The 20237-nt window shown below is 45.2% G+C and overlaps 1 protein-coding gene across 1 annotated transcript in view; it reads right to left on the bottom strand.

Moving 5' to 3' along the window:
* Window positions 1–5436, bottom strand: part of slc8a2b (solute carrier family 8 member 2b) — a 135264-nt gene extending 129828 nt beyond the window's left edge. The window contains exon 1 of the mRNA XM_072690673.1: window positions 5241–5436. The gene's annotated coding sequence lies outside the window, so the exon portion shown is untranslated. The remainder of the gene's footprint in view (window positions 1–5240) is intronic.
* Window positions 5437–20237: the final 14801 nt, after the last annotated feature.

Here is a 20237-nt window from a genome sequence, read left to right as displayed (position 1 = left end):
TAAACTACTGAAAATTAGAAAAAAGATAACCTTAAAAGAAGATCTAACTGAGAAATATTAGATACATCAACTACATGTATCTCAAATAAAAAATCATATGTTTCAATGAGCCCAGTTACTTACGACTGGTCAAATCTCCAACAAATTTCAGTTGCTATGCATTATTAAAGTGGTGCAGTTCTCGGTTTTTGAACCTGGTTGTTTTGTACATTTTGTGCTTCTGCTCAGGAACTTCGCACTTGATGTAATTAACTAAGCACTTGGTGGATTTAAGACACTCTCCTCACCCCTGCCAAACATCTCTTCGATTTACTGAATTCAGCTACTTTCTAGTGCTCTTTGTGCTGCAATCATCATACTCAAAGCCAAGCACCGGCTAGAGGGGTATTAAACGATGGAACTGTGTTCTCTAGAGTGATGGAAAACCACTATAGATCTTTGGAATGAGCTGGGGTGGTGTTTGTGATTCAGACCCATTTATCCAGTATCCGTACCTGCAGTAATCCAATATACCAGGCAGGAACAGGCACCAGTAGTAATTTTGTGTTTTGCATTGGCGAAACATGAGCAATCGACTTTTGAGTTCTAGCCATTAGTCTTAGTAGTCAATCGAAAATTGCAACAGTGCATTATCCAGTAAACAGCTTTGCCTTAATTACATTCTTATGCTGTGTATTTCATTTTTGCTTTTTTCTTCAATAGTTAAAATGCATTTTTAGTCTCAGGGTACCGCAGACACAGACCTCAAGCAACACCATGAAGAGATAAACAAAACTGAAGATGTTTTAAGAGTGCTAGTAGTGGTGTAACAATACACGAAATTCACAGTTTAATTCACACCACAGTTTGGACACCGCAGTTCGGTACGAGTTTGGGACAAGCAGAAAAAAAGCAACAACTAAAAAAAGCTTCAGGCTAGGTTTCTTTTCATTGATTTTAAACAGACAGTAGTGCAAGTTACAGTTCCAATTACTTTGACCACTGTTCCACCTAGTGCCGTATATTTGACAAAACTGAAATGCATTTCTTACCATCTACAGTTTGTTTCGGTTTGTTCCACTTAGGATCTATTTAAACACTCGCCGTAGTCAGAAGCCAATCAGCTTAAGCTAAGCTTTGCATGGCATGCTGTTAACTTGCTAATAGAAAAAAATTATAAGTTCCAGAAGGAACTTATGCTTGTAAAATTTTGATCTGCATCACGGTCATCCATCTTCGCTTACAGGCTAAAGCAAATTCTCTGTTTGACTAAGTCTGTAATGTGATAATTTGGGTCTGATACACGTTGTTACACCCCTAGTACACTGTATCGGCCAGTTGTCTTCAGATTGGGGTACATTATCATCAGTCTTCTCAGAGTCAGAATGCTGATCAATCAAGGCTGTTGGCATAACACTGAATTACTTCTGAGGAGAGCTGATCTTGGGAATAGAGCAGTGCTATCAGAATCGACATTGTCAGTATTCAAAAGTGGGATTAGTGCAATCCTATTAAATAACTTTATTATCGTCACACTGATTGCTTTGGGTTTTTTTTTTTTGCCATTATCATGCAAGCCCTCTCCACAGACCTCTATGGATGGGGGATCCAGATTTACCAGTTTGGAACTTATGGTGCCAAACATGCATCAGCAAGTTTTCTTCACGAAGTGGAAGTGAGCTACTCTCTGCTCGCTTTCCTGAATTTCACAGGTCAGTTAGTCCTGGAGCGGGTACGGATGAGGTAAGACGGCAATCGGCCTGCAGAACAGAGGCACAGAGCAAAGACACGAATCACAGCGGAGAGAAGACCCCCCCACCATGATGACAGATGAATCAGCCAACTGGACGACACCTGCTCCCGTGGAGCCTGGATGCAGGACAATAGGGAGTGAGTGGGCAGGAGAGGTAGGGGAGAGTGGATAGATGTGTGTGAGCTTAAATTGCATGGCAGCGCAGCAGGTCATGAAGTGTTCCTGTGTTTCACTTTCATATATTCATTAATGAGCCTCATTAATGAATATAAGAAAATGAAACACAGGACACACAGCCCCATGGTGAGAGAGGAGCTGCATTTTTCTCTGAAAAAAAGTAAAGAGGTTCTATCAAAACAAGGCCAACACTTTTAGTTGAGTTCCAAATGTGTTTTTTTTTTTTTTTCCCTGAAGCTTTAACTGACAAAATTCTGACAAAATGCACTTGAACGTATGAGTCACTCTGTCTGTGCACTTTAAAGAAACCTCTCTTTCTCTGATAATAAAAGCAGACTGACAGATATAAGCAATATTCCCATAGCTTGTTTTCACTTGCTGTTGAAAATGACTCTTCACTTCTCAATACATCCCACATATAATGTCAGAATACTCATGAATATTAATATGACGAGAAAATGGAAAACCAGACTTCAAAAAATTTGGGCCAAGAGCCCTATTCACATTAATAACATGAAAATGTACCCATATGATTTCCACCAGGGGGTCGAATCCAGCAGTTTGCTGATTTCCCTGCTCTAACAGACCCACTAAAACTGGCCATTAACAGGTGAGCTGAATCAGGTGTGCAGGAATTCAGCCCTCCAGCCCTCCAGGACCAGAACTGCCCAACCCTAATTTAGACTAAATAGACCTCTCAGTTCTTTATATTTTTTTTTTTTGTTTGTTTCATAACTGTTGATTAAGCTTTGGGACAAGCTTTGCAGACATTTACTTTTCAAAAAGCTAACAGCAGTACACAACATTTATCTAAGACCGTCTGTGTCCTAATCCCAAGGTCAAGCACATACAATAAGAGATAAGAGGTGGTTGTCTAAATCCAGTCCAGTTCATGCTAGAGAATTTCTATTGGTTCAGACATTTGACAATAGTAAAGAAGTATTTTACATTAAAATGAACTGAGATTTGGTTGACAACCACATTTTTTGTGTGACAGTAAAGATATGCTTATGTGTTATTCATTTTATTTTGACATATTCTGAAGAATGATTAGTCCATAAAATCCCACATCAGTCATACCGCGATGCAAGCAAAACAGGGAGTGTCTGTGTGTCTGAAGTAAAGAAAGACTGGAACTAGAACAGGTCAATTCAGGCCTGATTAGAGCTCTTGACTACAGGTATGACATTACACAAAAAAAACCATTCATTCTAACAGTGTGCCCTCTCACACGCATACAACATTTCAACAAATTTCTCATTCATCTACATAGAATTTTTGCCAGCATTTTGTAAGTGTGCCCTCCAAGGTCAAAAAGGTCACGGAAAAACAGGGACAGCGGAAGAGAGATACACAGAGAGAGAGAGACGGATTAAAGCATAACAGAGTAGGACGTATTGGATCAGTGTGTTTCAGTATGCTGAGCATGTCCACATTCCAGCGCAGAGTGAAACTCAGGGGCTACGGTGATCACCTACACTAAAATATAGGACATGCTGCAAGATGCACTGATGTATTGGCACTCCTCACCCCGCTCTATATTGCCCAGACTAATTTGACAGTCATTACTTCAAGGGTGCAGCTAAAAGCCACACAAACACACACACACACACATGCATGTACTGCATGTGCAGACATACACTGCATACGATGCATACCGCTAACTCTGCCTGCATGCTGCCTACAGATTAAGATGCATGTGTGCATGAGTGTGTGTGTGAGAAGAGAAAGAGATCACTGCAGCAGCTCTGTTTTAAACCCTCACTCACGTCTCACTGCTTCACCGTGCTAAGCAAAGAGAATGGCATGAATCAGGTACTACACACCCCTTCAACACTAACATTCAATAGCTTGACCATTCAACCATCCATCCACCCATCCATATACAACATAAGCCACACCGACCAATTTACTCCAAGCCAGCCAAGCAGGTAATTAGACAGATGAGGGAACCCAGCAACAGAGCCCAGTGGAGGAGGAAGGAGAGGTGTAGAAAAGGAGAGAGCAGTTAGTGATTAGACTGGAGCGAGTTACTGCGCCACACCCAAGTGGACAGCACTGCCTGCAGTGTCTGAGAGAGTGAGTGGGTTAGGGAGTGAGTGAGCAAGTGAGTGAATGTGCCCTAGGGCATGCACGGAAACCCAGACTGCACCCTCATCCCACTTAACACCACTGTGTTTGCAAATTTCTCAATGAAGATGCTCGAGTGGTGTAAAGGAAACCCCTCTCATCCCGCTCACCCGTCCCACTCTCGCTCACTGTGCACATCTGCAGCAGATGAATGCGTAATGAATCCCTGCCTACATCCCTCATCTAAGCTGCTTCACGCGCCGTGGATGGACGCGGACGCAGCGAGGGCGCACAGTGAGCTGTACATCATCAGCCCTGCTCTCTTTAGAAAGCGAGGGCAGACGGAGGGAGGGGGAGGGGGAAACCCCACCCGCAGCATATTGCCCATACGAGGAAAGCCCTCCTGGACGGTGTATCCCCGTCACGTTCCCGAGCCTCGTATAGGAAAGCGCAGCGCAGCGCACCGCGTAAACCGCAACAAATCAATGCGCCATCACTTCGCGCCCAGCACTTTCACTCTTTTCTTTTTTTCTTCTCAAACACCCTCACAAATCATCTGAAGCATGAAGGTCGTTGTTGCCACGCGAGACAGGACGCTGCTAATAAGACGCAGTCTCGTTCATGCAATCAAAACAAAGCACGCGAGGGAGGGAGGGGGGGGGGCTTTTGAAGCCTATAGGACCGCGTCAAGCGCACATTAGTTACACGCGCGAGGAGACACTGCGCGAGTGCACGCGCACGCCGCTCTCGCATGAACAATCACACCGCACTGACTCAACTGGGATAGTGCACGCGCTGCCTCTCGCAATTCAATTAAAGTCGCTGACAGATGGAGCACGTAACACACACACACCCCACACACACGGGCTTCTTCATAATTCATAAGGCAGAGCACCCGTGTTCTTAAACATACTACATACGCAAAAAATGTCACGTCGACAGCCATAAATAATAAAACGTGGGGGAAAAAAGTAGAGCAAACAATAAAGGCAACAACAACAACAAAAAAACGACATGTTAGATAAAACGAGCTGGATTCAAACTTAACCACCTGAGCCACAGCAGCAGCAGCATGCTTCTCTGTCCGACAGCTTTTCGGTGAAACACCGAAGCAACGGCTCGATTTTACATAGAAATACGCCGTACAGTCCTCTCCGGACAGCCTCGTGACAGCCGGACAAGTTCTGGGCTAGCTATGTCACACCGACAGCCCCACTTCCCCTCACACACTGCCGCCAATGTAAACAAGCGGGCGGCTTACCTTCTGTTTCAGTTTATCGCGTTGCTCGAGGCAGGCGTGGACACGGGGAGCATATTGCTGCTGCTGCTGCTGCTGCTGCTGCTGCTGCCGCTGCTGCCGTGTGGACTGAGGAGCGGTCCCGTTAGTTTTGGTCGCTCGCTTCCTTTCCGCGGTCTCGCCTCACACTCACACAGTTGTAATTCACTCTCTCCGCCTGTACAAACAGTCGCTCGTACTCGCGAGCATCCAGGCGGGCGCGTGCTGGGAGGGGAGGGGAGGGGAGCCCAGGCACGCGCACTGGACAAAGTGATGAGCACGCGCATTCGTGATGAAAGGGTCCACGCTTCGCCAGCTGATGGAGAAAATATGAATAAGTCAACAAATAAAATAGACAGTAAGGCAAGCAAGTAACCATAAGTTAAAACACTCACAAAGCACTTTATTAGGAACTTCATTAGGTCTCAAAACAGCTTCAGATCCCTGTGGGATGGATTCAGCTAGACGTTAGGAACATTCCTTTGACTTTCAGGCTTTCTGTGAATCTCCAGTTCTGCCATATTCCATATCGTATTGGTTTCAGCTACAGCGACTGAGGAACCCTGAACTCACTGTAATGTTCAAGAGACCTTGAACTTGTTCGTGGTTGGTGTGGTGCAACAGATAACACCACCACCTGCCATTGAGTTACAACAACACCATGTGGGAGACCAGGGTTCGATTCCCGGTCTGGGTGACTATGCTGCGCTACACCAATAAGAGTCCTTGGGCAAGACTCTTAATACTACATTGGCCCACATCTGTAATACGAGTAACCCTGTAAGTTGCTCTGGATAAGAGTGTCTGCTAAATGCCATAAATGTAAATGTTTTGTCACATGGTGCAATATCTAAAAGTAGCCATTAGAAGATGGATAAACCGGATGCACATGTTCAGCAACAATACTTAAACAGTCATTCTACTGATGACTGATTCAACTAATGACCACTGTGACTTGACATAAGGAAGCTGCAGCCTCAGTTTTCTGGTCCTGGCTGACAGAAGTGGCTGACAGAAGTAGAATCCGAGTGTTCTGCTACTGTAGCGCATCCACCTCAACACTGAAAATATGATTATTGACTTGGTAAATAGAGTGAAGATTATTAAAGTTCTTTATACAATAATATACTAGTTCTGATTTGCTACTTTAGAATTTGTAATTGTTTAACATTAAATTTACATAACCATTACATTTATACATAGCACTCAGCAGACGCTCTTATCCAGAGCAAAAGTACTTCGCTGTCTACTTAGAAAATACCCTTAGCTATGCATGCAAAATGAAGTGAGCTTCTGTGGCAAGTCAGACTTGTTCAGAGTACAACGGAAAGTGGGGATTTTTCCTCTTCTCAGGGACGTGCACTGGCTGAAGGGGACTGTGTTCCACCATTTGAGAAATAAAATGACTGTGCCAATTCTTAATGTTTGCAATGCTGCACTTTTAGTGCCAAGTTTGCAGTCACTGATAATGCTAGCTACAAATTAATAGCAGCTACCTAACAATGTGGTTTATGTGCTGCATGGCTATTCTTTTTAAATTAACGTTATTGTTAAAATATGCCATTAATTCAAGTAACTGAGCTGCGGTATTGCTAACGAGTTAGTGCTAACCAGTTAGCTTAACTAAATTACTTATAATAACTTACAATAACTTAAATACCAATATATGCACATACACACTCGGTATTGTCATATCTGCTGATACACACTTCTATTGCACATTATTATTCCTTAATTCATTATTCTTCTATTATTCATTATTATTTATTTATCTTTATTATTCCTTATTATTGTATTGTTTTACTGTGCTGTTATTGTGTAACTGCTACTGGCTGCTGAATTTCCTTCAGGATCAATAAAGTATCTAGCTATCTAATGCACAGTTAACGTCATTTCAAATGAGGTTATTAGCATGCTTATGGATTAGCTAGCGGGTTAAACTGGATGCATTTAAGATGCAAAACAGGGTAGGTTTTGTTACATGACCATTGAATCATCAGCAGTGAGGGTTTTAGGGTTTACATTCATCTGAGGCCAGGCAGGCTCCATTGTGTTGTTGACAGTCTTTGCTGCTAGCGCTAACTAGATAGCTAGCATCTTTTGGTGGTCATTAAATGGTATGATTGTATGTAGCTAGCATTACTAATGGACTAATCAAGTTCTCATCTAGTTCTAGTCCAATAGCCACGCATAACTTTATTTGCGTGCCCTTGCATGTAAATATATATTTAAATAAAAATAGTTATTCTCTATAGTAACAGTATGTATAACCTAAAATGTTTACATTACTATTTACAAAAGACAGTGGACAGATGTGAATACAAGTGTAGCATGAGGGGGGAGAAGTCTGTGAGCAGAGGTCACAGTTCCAGTGAGTAAGTGCAGGGTGCAGAGTGTGTTTGCATGGGGTGGTGGTGTGATGGTACAGGTAGTTATGTTAAAATTAAGGACAAAACAAGGTAAAGGTTTTAGTATTTTTCTTCTGTGACTATTTGTACACTATTTTGTATTTGTACACTATTTGTGAATAGTGTTGGGATGTATGTAGGAGTTTTATATGTTATATATAAGATATTTACATTATATATATATATATATATATATATATATATATATATATATATATATATATATATATATATATATATAGGCTATATATAGGATATCTGTGTATTTGTCAGGACGTCAGCAAAGACATGGTCAAAGATTATTGTACTGAACAGTGCTGAAGCAGAGAAAGGTGCCAACATGTTATTGATGAAACTGAGGTACTGGATGGATGTAAAACTCTCACAAATCTGTGCCTTCTGCTCTGAGTCTGTTATTCCCCAAAGCTGTGAGACACATTTGAAACATTTTAAGCTGGATGTTTTAAGTAATGTACTGTGCAAAATTAAGACTTGCTTTCTTTGTGCAGCAAGTGAGACACTGCATGACAGTTGGTTGAAACATGTATATCATTTGTTTTGTCCTTTCCCCTTTATCTTTTATCCTAATTGTTATTTTTTTTCCTTTTAGCAGTTCAGTAAAAATGCAATTCCATTAGTGGGGCAAAACAATAAAAATAATTGTAATCGTAATAACATAATCTTTACTGAAGATTTTCTTATTCAGAATTGTGAGTATCCGTTACCTGAATATATATCTGTTAAATGTGTCTCAATTTGGACATTTTGTTCTTAAGTTTTTAAAGTAAATACTACTCCATATTTTTCAGTGAAGGTTGGTTGTGCTGTCTTTCTTATCAACAAGGTGATTCTGTTTCTGTTTCAAGTAGCTGATTAGATATTTGCATGCAATCAGTCGATGTATGTAACACATCAGTATGTGTTCTTAGAAAAGTGCTCTTCATTTATTTCTTGAATTTTTCACTTAGTATTTCAAAATCAGAAATTGTTGTTGACATAATTACTTATCTTCTCATAATAATGACTAAAGATTTGTATTTGTTTTATTTTCAGGAATTTCTACTTAGTTTCTCAAAATAATGACTTACTGACTTAGAATATACATCCTTAATAAATCTTTAACAAAGCATTCTGCATCTAAAAAACTAATATGACGGGGTTGTAGAAGTGTTTAGATAATGGTATAATCAGACTAAATGTATAATTTAGACAAAAGAAATGCTTCTAATCAAAAGAAATATTGTGGAAATAATATATATTTTGCTCACAATGATTGCTGACATGAGATGCAGATATCATCAAGCTTCTCAAAGTACGAGTGCTAATTAAAGGATCTGTTTCTATCAGTAAGGTTGTCATCATCACTAAGTCAGGTATCTGGTTCTAGAACAGCACTAGTTCTGCTGAGAAGGACTCTTCTTTTCACCACCTTTAATTAATTTAATGATGATGGCTTAAAACAATTACAGCAAAATCCAAAATTAAACACTCTACATTTACTGTCCTAGGTGACGATTAATGTTTGGACTCATTAGACAAAGCCCAGCCCTTGATTAACGCATCAGTGACAGAAGTACAGCGTAGTACCTTTTTATCTGAGCATGCCTTGCAGATCTTCCATCTGTAATGTTTTGATGTCTCTAACATCCTCTTCTCTCACACAATCAACTTCTTGGACTTTTTGCTATTAGATTCAACACTAGTAGACCAACAGAATTCACCAGACATATACAATTTCTCCAATTTTAGTCAGCGCCAATTCCCACTCACCAGACACTAAGCAAAAAACAAAACAAAAAACAAAACATGAACACCACTGTGAATGTTTTTATTTGATTAATTTTATCTCAAGTGCAAGAGCGTGGAAAGCTTCATTCATGAGCGAGTTGCTTTTTTTGTCATTAGTCATTTATTATTAACCGTCATAAATATTACATTATAACAAATACTCCTCATCACTATGTTGTGAATGTTTAGTCTACACTGACAGTGTGCCAAGCAGTGTTTCTCTATTTACATTCTCAAATGATATAAATTTCACAGTTCATATCACTCGTCAGTTAATATTACTTCTGACATGTTTACCAAGGTATTTATTTAAATTAAATATTGAATGGGTTCTACAAAAACCAGGGGAGCATTTAGCATAAAAATCATTATAAGAAAAAGAACGTACTCCCAAGTGAAATGCGGCAGTGGTTTTCTTTCACATAATCATTTCAGCAGCTTACTGTGGGTACACCTCTCTGCACGTCTCAGAAGCTACTTTCAATATGACAGATGTTAGCAATTTAATAACTGATGCACCTTGCAAAGTCATTCAAATACCTCTTTTTGCTTCAACTCAATATGGAGTCCCAGAGCATCACTGAGCCACCGCCATGCTTCCCTGTAGGCAGGGTGTTTTTTTCAGCGCATGCTTCATTCTTCCTCCTCCAAACATACCGATGATCTATAGTATCCCCAATAATTCTATAGAGCAATGAAACAAAACTGGAACTTTTCAACATAATGCTTGTTTGATTAGCTTATTCCAAACAGCTGAAAGTTTGTACATTTCACTAATAAATCTAATTTGCAAATTTGGGGGTTGAATAATTGGGGGTTAAAAGTGCGAATGTATACATTGACAAGAGATGTTTAGTAATATCGTTAGGTTTCAGGCAAAACCTCACTCAGTCTGTTCTACATTTTAATCAATGGTATAAACAAAGATGTAAGACGATTTATGGAAATGTCTTTCCAAAGGACTACCAGGTTGAAAACCTTAGAATATTTGATTATTGTGCAGGCCCAGATCATCCAATGCATGTTATGGGTGCATGCCCTTACTGCCAGTGCCAGTACCAGAGAGGACACTGAAATTAATGATGACAAAATCTGAAAAGCTGCTTCGACTTAAGGTGGCAACTTTACAATGCATAGCAGCCTTGTACTATGGTCAAACCAAACTCCAAAAGTTCCATGCCTGCCTTATTGGTCCTCTCTTGTGCTAAGCTGCAATCCACAGTGCCCTTGCCAGTCCTTTAAGCTGTAAGTCAGGATTATTTGTTCATATTTGGATCATTTTCAAAAGATGTGCCTGAAAAACATATAAAAGCTAGACCCAGCCAGTACATTTGTCATAAGGAGAACTAGAGATCCTTGTTATTCAGAACCAAATTTTCAGTTGTTTTTGAAAAGACAGCTGCACCTATTTTCTGGAATCAGAAAAGCAAGAAATATTTTAGCATTGCTGTTGCATCTTTAGTTCCAGTTATGGGACTTTCTTAAGCTCATGTTTTGGCAATTCAAAACATATGTAAGCACTAGCCAGAATGCTAGCATACTGCTTTCCACAACTTGTTTGCGGTAGAAAAATGAAAATATGCTGGTGAGTTTTTATGGATTTTTTGGGGTATGTCATGATCCACTCGGTCTGACAATGATGGGAGAACACTCGCAGGGGATGGACCAAAGCGAGGAGTTTATTGGCAACAATAAACCATAAACAAAACAGAAATGCAGCACCAATTACGAGGGATAAGGAAGACTTAAACAAAACCGTGACAAACAATACTGGGCAAACAAAAAGAACACACCTGGGGCTGGTGAGGCACTAGGGCTGTGCTAGCTGAGACAAGAGCAGCCTAGATAGTTAGCTTCCCCTGCTAAGCTAGCTAGGTAAAGAGAGTCCTCTGTACGATGATGCACTCTAGCACTCTAGCAGGGGGCCAGCGGCCGTTAGACTGAGGGTGGTAACCCGAGGACAGGCTTACACTCACCCCCAGGTGTTCACAGAAGGCACCCCATACCTTAGACGTGAACTGGGCCCCCCGGTCAGATACTATGTCCTCCAGAATCCCGAAATTCCGGAGGACGTGGTCTACCAGGGCTTGAGCGGTCTGCATTGCTGAGGGCAATGCAGAGAATGGTATGAACCTAACCCCTCTTGAGAAACAGTCCACTACCGTCATCACCACCATGTGCCCCTCAGACCTCAGGAGCATCTTCAGGGACATTGAGCACACTCACTGCATGATGCCACTACCCGATGTATATCTGCCCTCATCCCCTCCCACCAATATTTGAGAGAGAGCAGATAGTACGTGCGGGCCTCACCTGGATGACCCGATGCCAGAGAAGCATGAGCCCAACCGATGAGCTTCTCCCGGAAAGCCCCGGGACGTAGACCTTGTCCACAGGGCATGATGGGGGCACGGTGGTGCGTTTGAGGGCCTCGTCTATCTCAGTATCCAGGTCCCACTGAATTGCCGCGACAGTGACACCCGACGGCAGGATGGATGCTGGAGTGGTCTCTCCCCCATCCGCAGACTGGTGAATACGAGAGAGAGAGTCCGCTTTGGTGTTGCGGGAGCCCGGACGATACGAGATCATAAATCTGAATCTGGCGAAGAACAGGGACCACCTAGCTTGCCGGGGGTTCAGACACTTGGCATTTCTCAAAAACTCTAGATTCTTGTGATCCGTTAATACAAGGAAGGGGTAGGCAGCACCCTCTAACCAATGACGCCACTCTCCGAGCGCCTGCTAGGAGCTCCCTATCCCGTACCCCGTAATTCCGTTCAACCCCCGTGAGCTTCTTTGAGTAGAAAACCACCGGATGGAGTCTATCGTTCTCCCCGTGACGTTGGGAGAGAACCGCCCCCACCCCGGTGTTGGAGGCATCCACCTTGACCACGAACGGTTTACGGGGATCGGGGTGGCGCAACAGCAGGGCCAACGTGAATGCGTGTTTGAGCGCCTGGAAGGAGTCCTCCGCGGCCGACGTCCACGTGATGCGCCGGGGAGCTCCTTTGAGTAACGACGTTATCGGGGCTGCCAACCTCCTAAAATCCCGGATAAACCATCGATAAAAATTTGCGAAACCTAGGAACCGCTGGACCTCCTTAACGGAGCCAGGTGACGGCCAGTCCAAGACTGCCTGGACTTTGGTCTGATCCATCTGAACCCCCCGCTCGCTGATAATGTACCCTAGAAAAGGGATCTCACTTCTCTAATTTAGCGAATAGCAGGTGGGCCCTAAGCCTCGCCAGGACCAGACGAACTTGACGGATGTAAGTATACAGGTTGGGGGAGTACACTAGAATGTCGTCCAGAAAGACCACCACGAAGTGCCCGAGGTAGTCTTTCCGGACGTCATTTATGAAAGCCTGGAAGACGGAGGGGGCGTTAGCTAACCCATACGGCATAACCCGGTACTGGAAATGCCCCCTGGTGGTCATGAACGCCGTCTTCCATTTGTCCCCCTCCCTGATACGCACCAGGTTATACGCACTGCAGAGATCCAATTTCGTGAATATCCGGGCTCCCCGCAGCTGCTCGAGAACGGAAGGCACCAACGGCATAGGAAACGGGTACCTATTGGTGATTGCGTTGAGTGCCCGATAGTCTATACATGGCCTTAACCCACCCCCCTTCATCTTGATGAAAAAGAACCCTGAAGCCACTGGAGACTTGGACGGAGTGATGTATCCCTGAGCTAAAGCCTCTGAAATGTAGTCCTCCATGGCCCTCTCTTCTTCCCCCGTAAGGGGGTAGATCCTGGCTTTAGGTAAAGCGGCCCCTTCTACCAGATCTATGGCGCAATCGTAAGGGACATGGGCGGGAAACTTAGCGGCACTGGACTTACTGAACACATCTCACATATCGTTATACTCCGGTGGCAGGACTACCGTGTTTTCGGGCTAGGGGCTCTCTACGGAGGTAGACATGACCCTAAGGGGAGCTAGGGTAAGGCACTTGTCACGGCAATAAGGGGACCAGGATACAATCTCTCGTTCAGGCCAGGAGATATGAGGGTTATGCTGGCTCAACCAGGGCAGACCTAGTATCATCTCATGCTCGGAGACAGGTAAAACCAGCAGGGACGCCACTTCCTGGTGGAGGAAGCTCACGGCGAGACGAAATCCCTCAGTACGGTGAGTGATGGGCCGAAGACCCATGGGCTGTCTGTCCAGGGCGGTGGCGCGGAGGGGCTTTGGTAGCAGCACGGTCAGGATCCGCAGACGCTGCACGATGTCAGCTCGCAGGAAGCTGCCCTCCGCTCCACAGTCGATCAGTGCTGAAACGACAAGAGACTGGCTCTGGTAGGAAACCCTGACTGGCAACGTGATCGACCGGGAAACGAGTCCCTGGACAGGCAGACTCACCGCATTCTCCTCGGTGAATAGGCAGGACTTTAATGGGAGTCGTCGAGGACAGGCCTTCCTTCCGTGCCCCACAGCCTCGCAGTAGTAGCAGAGTCCCTCTCAGCTCCATCTACTGCATTCTTCCTGTGTGAGGCCCTGGGCGCCCACTTCCATGGGCTTGCAGGTCGTTCCTGCCGACGACGTCGGGGCGGTTCGCCCCTCTGAACCAGCGAGTAGCTCTCTACTCTGGACAGTCGGACCGGTCTGCCTTCCCGGCCTGGCAGCTGAACCCCCATCTGTCGGGAACCTGGGGTTAGTAGGACGACCCAGAAGCTGGTCTAACCTGATAGCGAGCGCGATAAGCTCGTCAAGCTCAAGCGACTCACCCTGGCATGCCATCTCCCGCTGCAGACGTGGATTAGCGGGTGGAACCAGCCACCAAAGCCGGCTGGTTCCACCCGCAACCAGCGGCTAGCGTTCGGAACTCCAGCGCATACTGGGCTGCTGGCTTGGAGCCCTGCTCTATCCGCAGCAGGAGATCGCTCTTAGTGAGCCCTTCTTGGGGGTGTTGGAACACCACCTTGAACTGCTTCAAGTAGTCCGAGAAGGGCTTCTCACTGAGGTCCTCCCAGGTGATGGTGGCCCAGTCCAGAGCTTTTCCAGCGAGTCGGGATACGAGAAAGGCGATCTTCACCTGGTCAGTGCCGGTTGGGTGATTATTAAAGAAAATCGCACACTGTAGCAAGAACCCCTCGCAAAGCTCTGGGTCACCATGGTACATATCTGGTTTTCCAACCGGATATGGGCTAGGGGAAGTCGTGACAGGGCTGGGAGGACTATGGGGCTCCAACGAAGTCTGAACCAGATTTGTGAGCCCCTGGATGCCACCCACTAGTTGGGTGACTTGTTGCTGCTGATCAGCCTGTTGCTGCACCAGGCGACCAACCGTCTCTGACACACTCTGTAACGTGTGTTGCTGCTGCCCCAGGAATTGACCCTGGGCGCAAACAGCCTGACCCAAGGCCTCCATCCCTGCTGTTCGGAGGCGGTCGGCCAAAGATTCTGTCATGATCCACTCGGTCTGACAATGACGGGAGAACACTCGCAGGGGATGGACCAAAGCGAGGAGTTTATTGGCAACAATAAACCATAAACAAAACAGAAATGCAGCACCAATTAGGAGGGATAAGGAAGACTTAAACAAAACCATGACAAACAATACTGGGCAAACAAAAAGAACACACCTGGGGCTGGTGAGGCACTAGGGCTGTGCTAGCTGCCGGGGCTGAGCCAATACCATTACTTAGAAACATAAACCTCCAAGCCGAGCCTGGGAAAACTATGAACTAGGACATAAAGAGTAGCGCTAGTCAGGCGCATTGAACTTACTAGACTTGAGAGCGTGAGGAGTCAGCCGCCAAACCTAGACGACCGTTCCGTCCGACGGTGAGGAGAGCTAACTGCTGAAACAAGCTGGAGAGTCGCTCACTCCCGGAGCTCCAGGACCCCAGCTTGCTGAACCTAAGAAGCCTGGCAAAAGACCACCACAGACCTGCAGTAGCTCCCTAATGGACCCTGAGACAAGAGCAGATGAATACTGAGTCTCTACCGTTACTACTACTACTACTACTACTACTACTACTACTACTACTACTACTACTACTACTGAATAACCTGGGTGCATGTGGTGCACTAAGGGTAATCCTTGGCAACCAGCAGCTGGCACTAGCCCTACTTAAATACACCAGCCCACAGGTGTAACACATTAACCAAACAAAGAATAGTCACATGACAAACAAAACTAGAAACCAAAATGGCAACGAGGGGTGTCAACCCGAAAGTCCATTTCAACATAAAAGTCCTTCCTTTGAATAAACATTGCATGGTTCATTAACATATAGTTCCTTTTCGCCTGTGAGCCGCGGCCCGGGACTGTCTTTGGGGCGGGCGCGGCGGCGCGGGCGTGACAAGGTAGTACTTATTATTATGCTCTACTCAGTCATGCAGATTTCTAGATTTCTTTTTCAAGATCCAGAGAATTCGACCTTTCTTCTTCTAGAGAGGCCACCCAGGTGCTTGTTCAGTCTCTTGTCACTTCAACTCCCTTCTGGCTGGTCTCCCTTAATGCACAATCAGGCCCTGGGGACAGTTCAGCCATGTAACTCCTCAGCTGTGTTCTCTTCACTGGCTTCCTGTAGCTGTCTGCTGCCAATTGGCCTACAAAGACAAAAATAGACCAGCCCTTCCATACTAGATGGCAGTGGTCGAAAGCCGATCTGTACCAGGAGCCCTTCGAGCTTCAATTATGGCTCAGCTTGACCCGCCATCCCTTAAGATTCAAGACAAGCATCCAGGCTTTTTTCTGTCCTGTCACCGAAGTAGTGGAACGAACTTCCCTTGGTTGTCTGAAAGGCAAAGTTGTTCGCTGTCTTGAAAAAATTAGACTGAAAACCCACCTCTTCCGAGAGTACTTGGGCAAAGTGTGGTGCAGAGTATTGTGGTCTCCATACTGACTTTTGCTTAGTAGTATCTTCACCTTAAACCGCTGTTAACTCCGGATCCAAGCTGGCCGAGAGAAATCCTGAAGGAGGACAAAGAACGGGACGACAAACTCCACAAGAAGCGACACCGAGAAAAGACAGAGACAGACTGAGAGCCAGGGCACACAGGGCACCTCTGCCTAGTATTCTCCTAGCCAACGCCCAGTCTCTAGACAACAAACTCGACGACCTCCTCCTGCAACCTCCTGTTTCACCGAGACATGGCTGAACCCAGCAATACCGGACCACGCCAGCCAGCCGGCCGAGTTCTTCTCGGTACGTTGCATGGACAGAACCGTGGATTAGGGAAAGTCAAGAGGTGGTGGAGTATGTATCATGGTGGACAAGAAGTGGTGCGATAGTGCTAATGTTGTGACCCTCGTACGCTCCTGCACACCAAACCTGGAGCTGCTCGCCCTAAAGTTTCGTCCCTTCTATCTTCCTCGGGAGTTCACCTCGGTCATCGTCTGTACAGTGTACATTCCACCCGATGTACAGAGGGACACCGCGCTGTGTGAGGTTCATGACACACTCACACAGCTCCAAAGCCACCATAAGGACGCTGCACTCATTGTTGTTGGGGATTTTAACAACGCCAACCTTAAAAGTGTGGCAGCAAACTTTCACCAACACATCACCTGCCCCACCTGGGGCCACCGGACTTTAGATCACTGCTATACCACACACAAAGACAGCTACAAAGCGCAATCAGTACCACCGTTTGGGAAGTCAGACCACGCCGCCATCTTTCTCCTACCAAAATATAAACAAAGGCTGAAGCAAGAGCTTCCGGTGGTGAGAGAGGTCAAGCGCTGGACGGACCAATCAGTGGCCGTTGCAGGACGCTCTTGATGACGCGGACTGGGACATGTTCCGGCGCAGCTCTGATGATGTCAACATGTTTACGGAAGCGGTTGTGGGTTTTATCGGGAAAGTAGCGGACGACACCATCCAGAAATCTACAGTCAAAACATTTCCCAATCAGAAGACCTGGGTGGATAAAAGCATCCGGGAGGCTCTGAATGCCCGCACTGCTGCCTACAACACGGGACTGATCAGCGGAGATATGCAGGAATACAAGTCTGCGTCATATGGAGTAAGGAAGGCGGTAAAGGAGGCGAAGCAGCGCTACGGGAGAAAACTAGAGTCCCAGTTCCAGCAAAACGACTGAGAACAATAACGGACTATAGGAGCCCACCCTGTGGACTGGGAAGTGCAGACTTCTCTGGCGAACGAGCTAAACACCTTTTATGCTCGCTTTGATGCTGCAGCCGGCAACGTTAACTACAGTAACACCGGCACAGCTGATATAGAGGAGCACGTCAGAGAACAAAGAGTCTTCACCATCACAGAGAGAGATGTACGGCGGGTGTTCAGGAGAGTGAATACCAGGAGGGCTGCGGGACCCGATGGCATCTGTGGTCGAGTCCTAAAAGCCTGTGCAGACCAGCTAGCTCCGGTATTCACGGACATCTTTAATCTCTCACTGACGCAGGGGATTGTTCCATCGTGCTTCAAACAGTCCATCATTGTTCCTGTCCCGAAGAAACCATAGCCAGCCTGCCTCAATGACTACCGCCCAGTCGCCCTCACATCAGTCGTGATGAAGTGCTTCGAGAAGCTGGTGAGAGACTTCATCACATCCGCACTGCCCGACACCCTGGACCCGTTTCAGTTTGCATACCGTCCAAACCGTTCCACAGATGATGCCATCGCTCACCTTCTCCACACATCGATGACACATCTGGATGCTGGGAGGGGTAGTTATGTTAAAATGCTGTTTGTGGACTACAGTTCAGCATTTAACACTATTATTCCCTCAAGACTCACCACGAAGCTGGAAGATCTCTGTCTCCACCCATCCATCTGTGACTGGATCTCCAACTTCCTCACAAACAGACCACAAGCTGTTCGGGTAGGCAAGCATGTCTCACCCACCCTCACCCTCAATACCGGAGCCCCTCAGGGCTGTGTCCTTAGCCCTCTGCTGTACTCACTGTACACCTCAGACTGCAAAGCCACTTCCAGCTCCACCAACATCATTAAGTTTGCTGACGACACAGTTGTGGTGGGCCTGATCTCAGGAAATAAAGAGGCCTACCTGGAAGAGATTAGAACCCTGGAGAACTGGTGCCAGGATAATAATCTCCAGCTAAATGCCAGCAAAACAAAGGAGCTGATTGTGGACTTTAGCAGGAAACAGCAGTGGAGCTATCAACCTGTCCACATCAGTGGAACGGCAGTGGAAAGGGTAGAAAGCTTCAAATACCTTGGAGTGACCATCTCTCAGGACTTGTCATGGAGTTGCCACATCAACACCATAACGAAAAAGGCTCGTCAGCGCCTATACCACCTGAGACAACTGAGAGACTTCAGACTGCCCTCCAAGGTACTACAATCCTTCTACTCCTGCACCATCGAGAGCATCCTCACGGGGAACATCACAGTCTGGTTTGGAAACAGCACCAAGCAGGACAGGCAAGCGACGACGAGTCGACGAGTGAGACGTTCAGCAGAGCGAATCACTAGGATGGAGTTTCCTGACCTGCAGTCCATCTACAAGAAGCGGTGTTGGACCAAGGCCAAGATTGTGAAGGACCCCAGTCATCCCAACAATGGACTGTTTTCTCTGATGCCCTCGGGGAAATGCCTAAGAACCCTGAAGGCTAACACAGAGAGAATGAGGAGGAGCTCACTCACTACAATACACAACTATGGCTCACGGACAACTCACTACGGACAATAATGCAAATATTTATTTTTAACTCACACATACAACTCACTCACATACAGATAAATATGTACATATGTATACATATATATATGTATATAAGTGCCCGTTCAGCTGCATAGCTGGGGCCACTGTACTACTTTAGTTTAAACCACAAAAGGCCTGCAACTAAGGACAGTTTGTGAGCACATTGTGCCTCAAAACCACATCCTGCGCCCTGTTTCAGTGTGTTTTATAGTGAGCTGAATTACAAGCTGAATTATATCACAGCATATGTTCTAACCTATGTTCTGTGTAGGCTCATTTGCAGGACAATACTTAATGACTGCATAAATAAATGACCACTGTGTGAGTCCTTTGTGATGAGCCAATTCTGAATGGCAAGAACTATGGCAGCATCTCCTATAGTAAATGAACTGTATTGTACTGTAGATTAGACTGTAGATCTAGTTGTGTTTGTTTACCAAAAGCTTTGTTTAGCTTTTATATGGAGATACCTTAAAGGATAAACTTTGAACTGTGATCTTACGGCATGGCCAGCTGGACGGAATGGACAGAGAGATGAACCAACAACAGGCCTACAAAGAGACAGAAGGCTAGCTTGATATTTTTAGGTTATACTGGTTAAGTTAGCATTAGCTTACTAGTTACCTTTCGCTTACAAAGTGTATCTGACTGGAACAGACTGAAACAGTGCTTAATGCATAGCCTTTTGGTTGAGACAGATTAGGACCGTTTCCATTTCCGTATCCATAGAGAGGCGAGAAACATTGAGTTATTTATTGGTTTGTACATGTATTTTGTTCATCCTCAAGAGCAAGTGTAACTTACTTAGAATCAAAACACGGATTTAGGTTCCCTGGTCCTTCATAGAGAGCTATAAAGAGGCTCTCAAAGAGAATGAGTGAAGTATGTCACCAGCTCACAGCGTTTATGTGAAGCGAGGAAGGCATGTGCTCATTCAGAATGAATGTGTAAAGTGTGTGTTATTAAATATGAAGGGGTGAATCCAAAGGCAGCTGGAGCTGACATGTTGAAATATGAGCTTCTGAGGACTTTGTGCAGGGGCGTACCCATGGTGAAATTCATCTATTAGGATATCACAAAACCAGGGTATGTTTATTTCCTGAAGATTTCCTGCAATTCTGGTGTAACCCTCATGGTCATATAGA

The sequence above is a fragment of the Salminus brasiliensis genome, chromosome 11, assembly GCF_030463535.1.
Source record: "Salminus brasiliensis chromosome 11, fSalBra1.hap2, whole genome shotgun sequence".
Taxonomy (NCBI): Eukaryota; Metazoa; Chordata; class Actinopteri; order Characiformes; family Bryconidae; genus Salminus; species Salminus brasiliensis.
The sequence above is the reverse complement of the archived record's forward strand: the minus strand, read 5'-3'. Positions and strand labels throughout refer to the sequence as shown.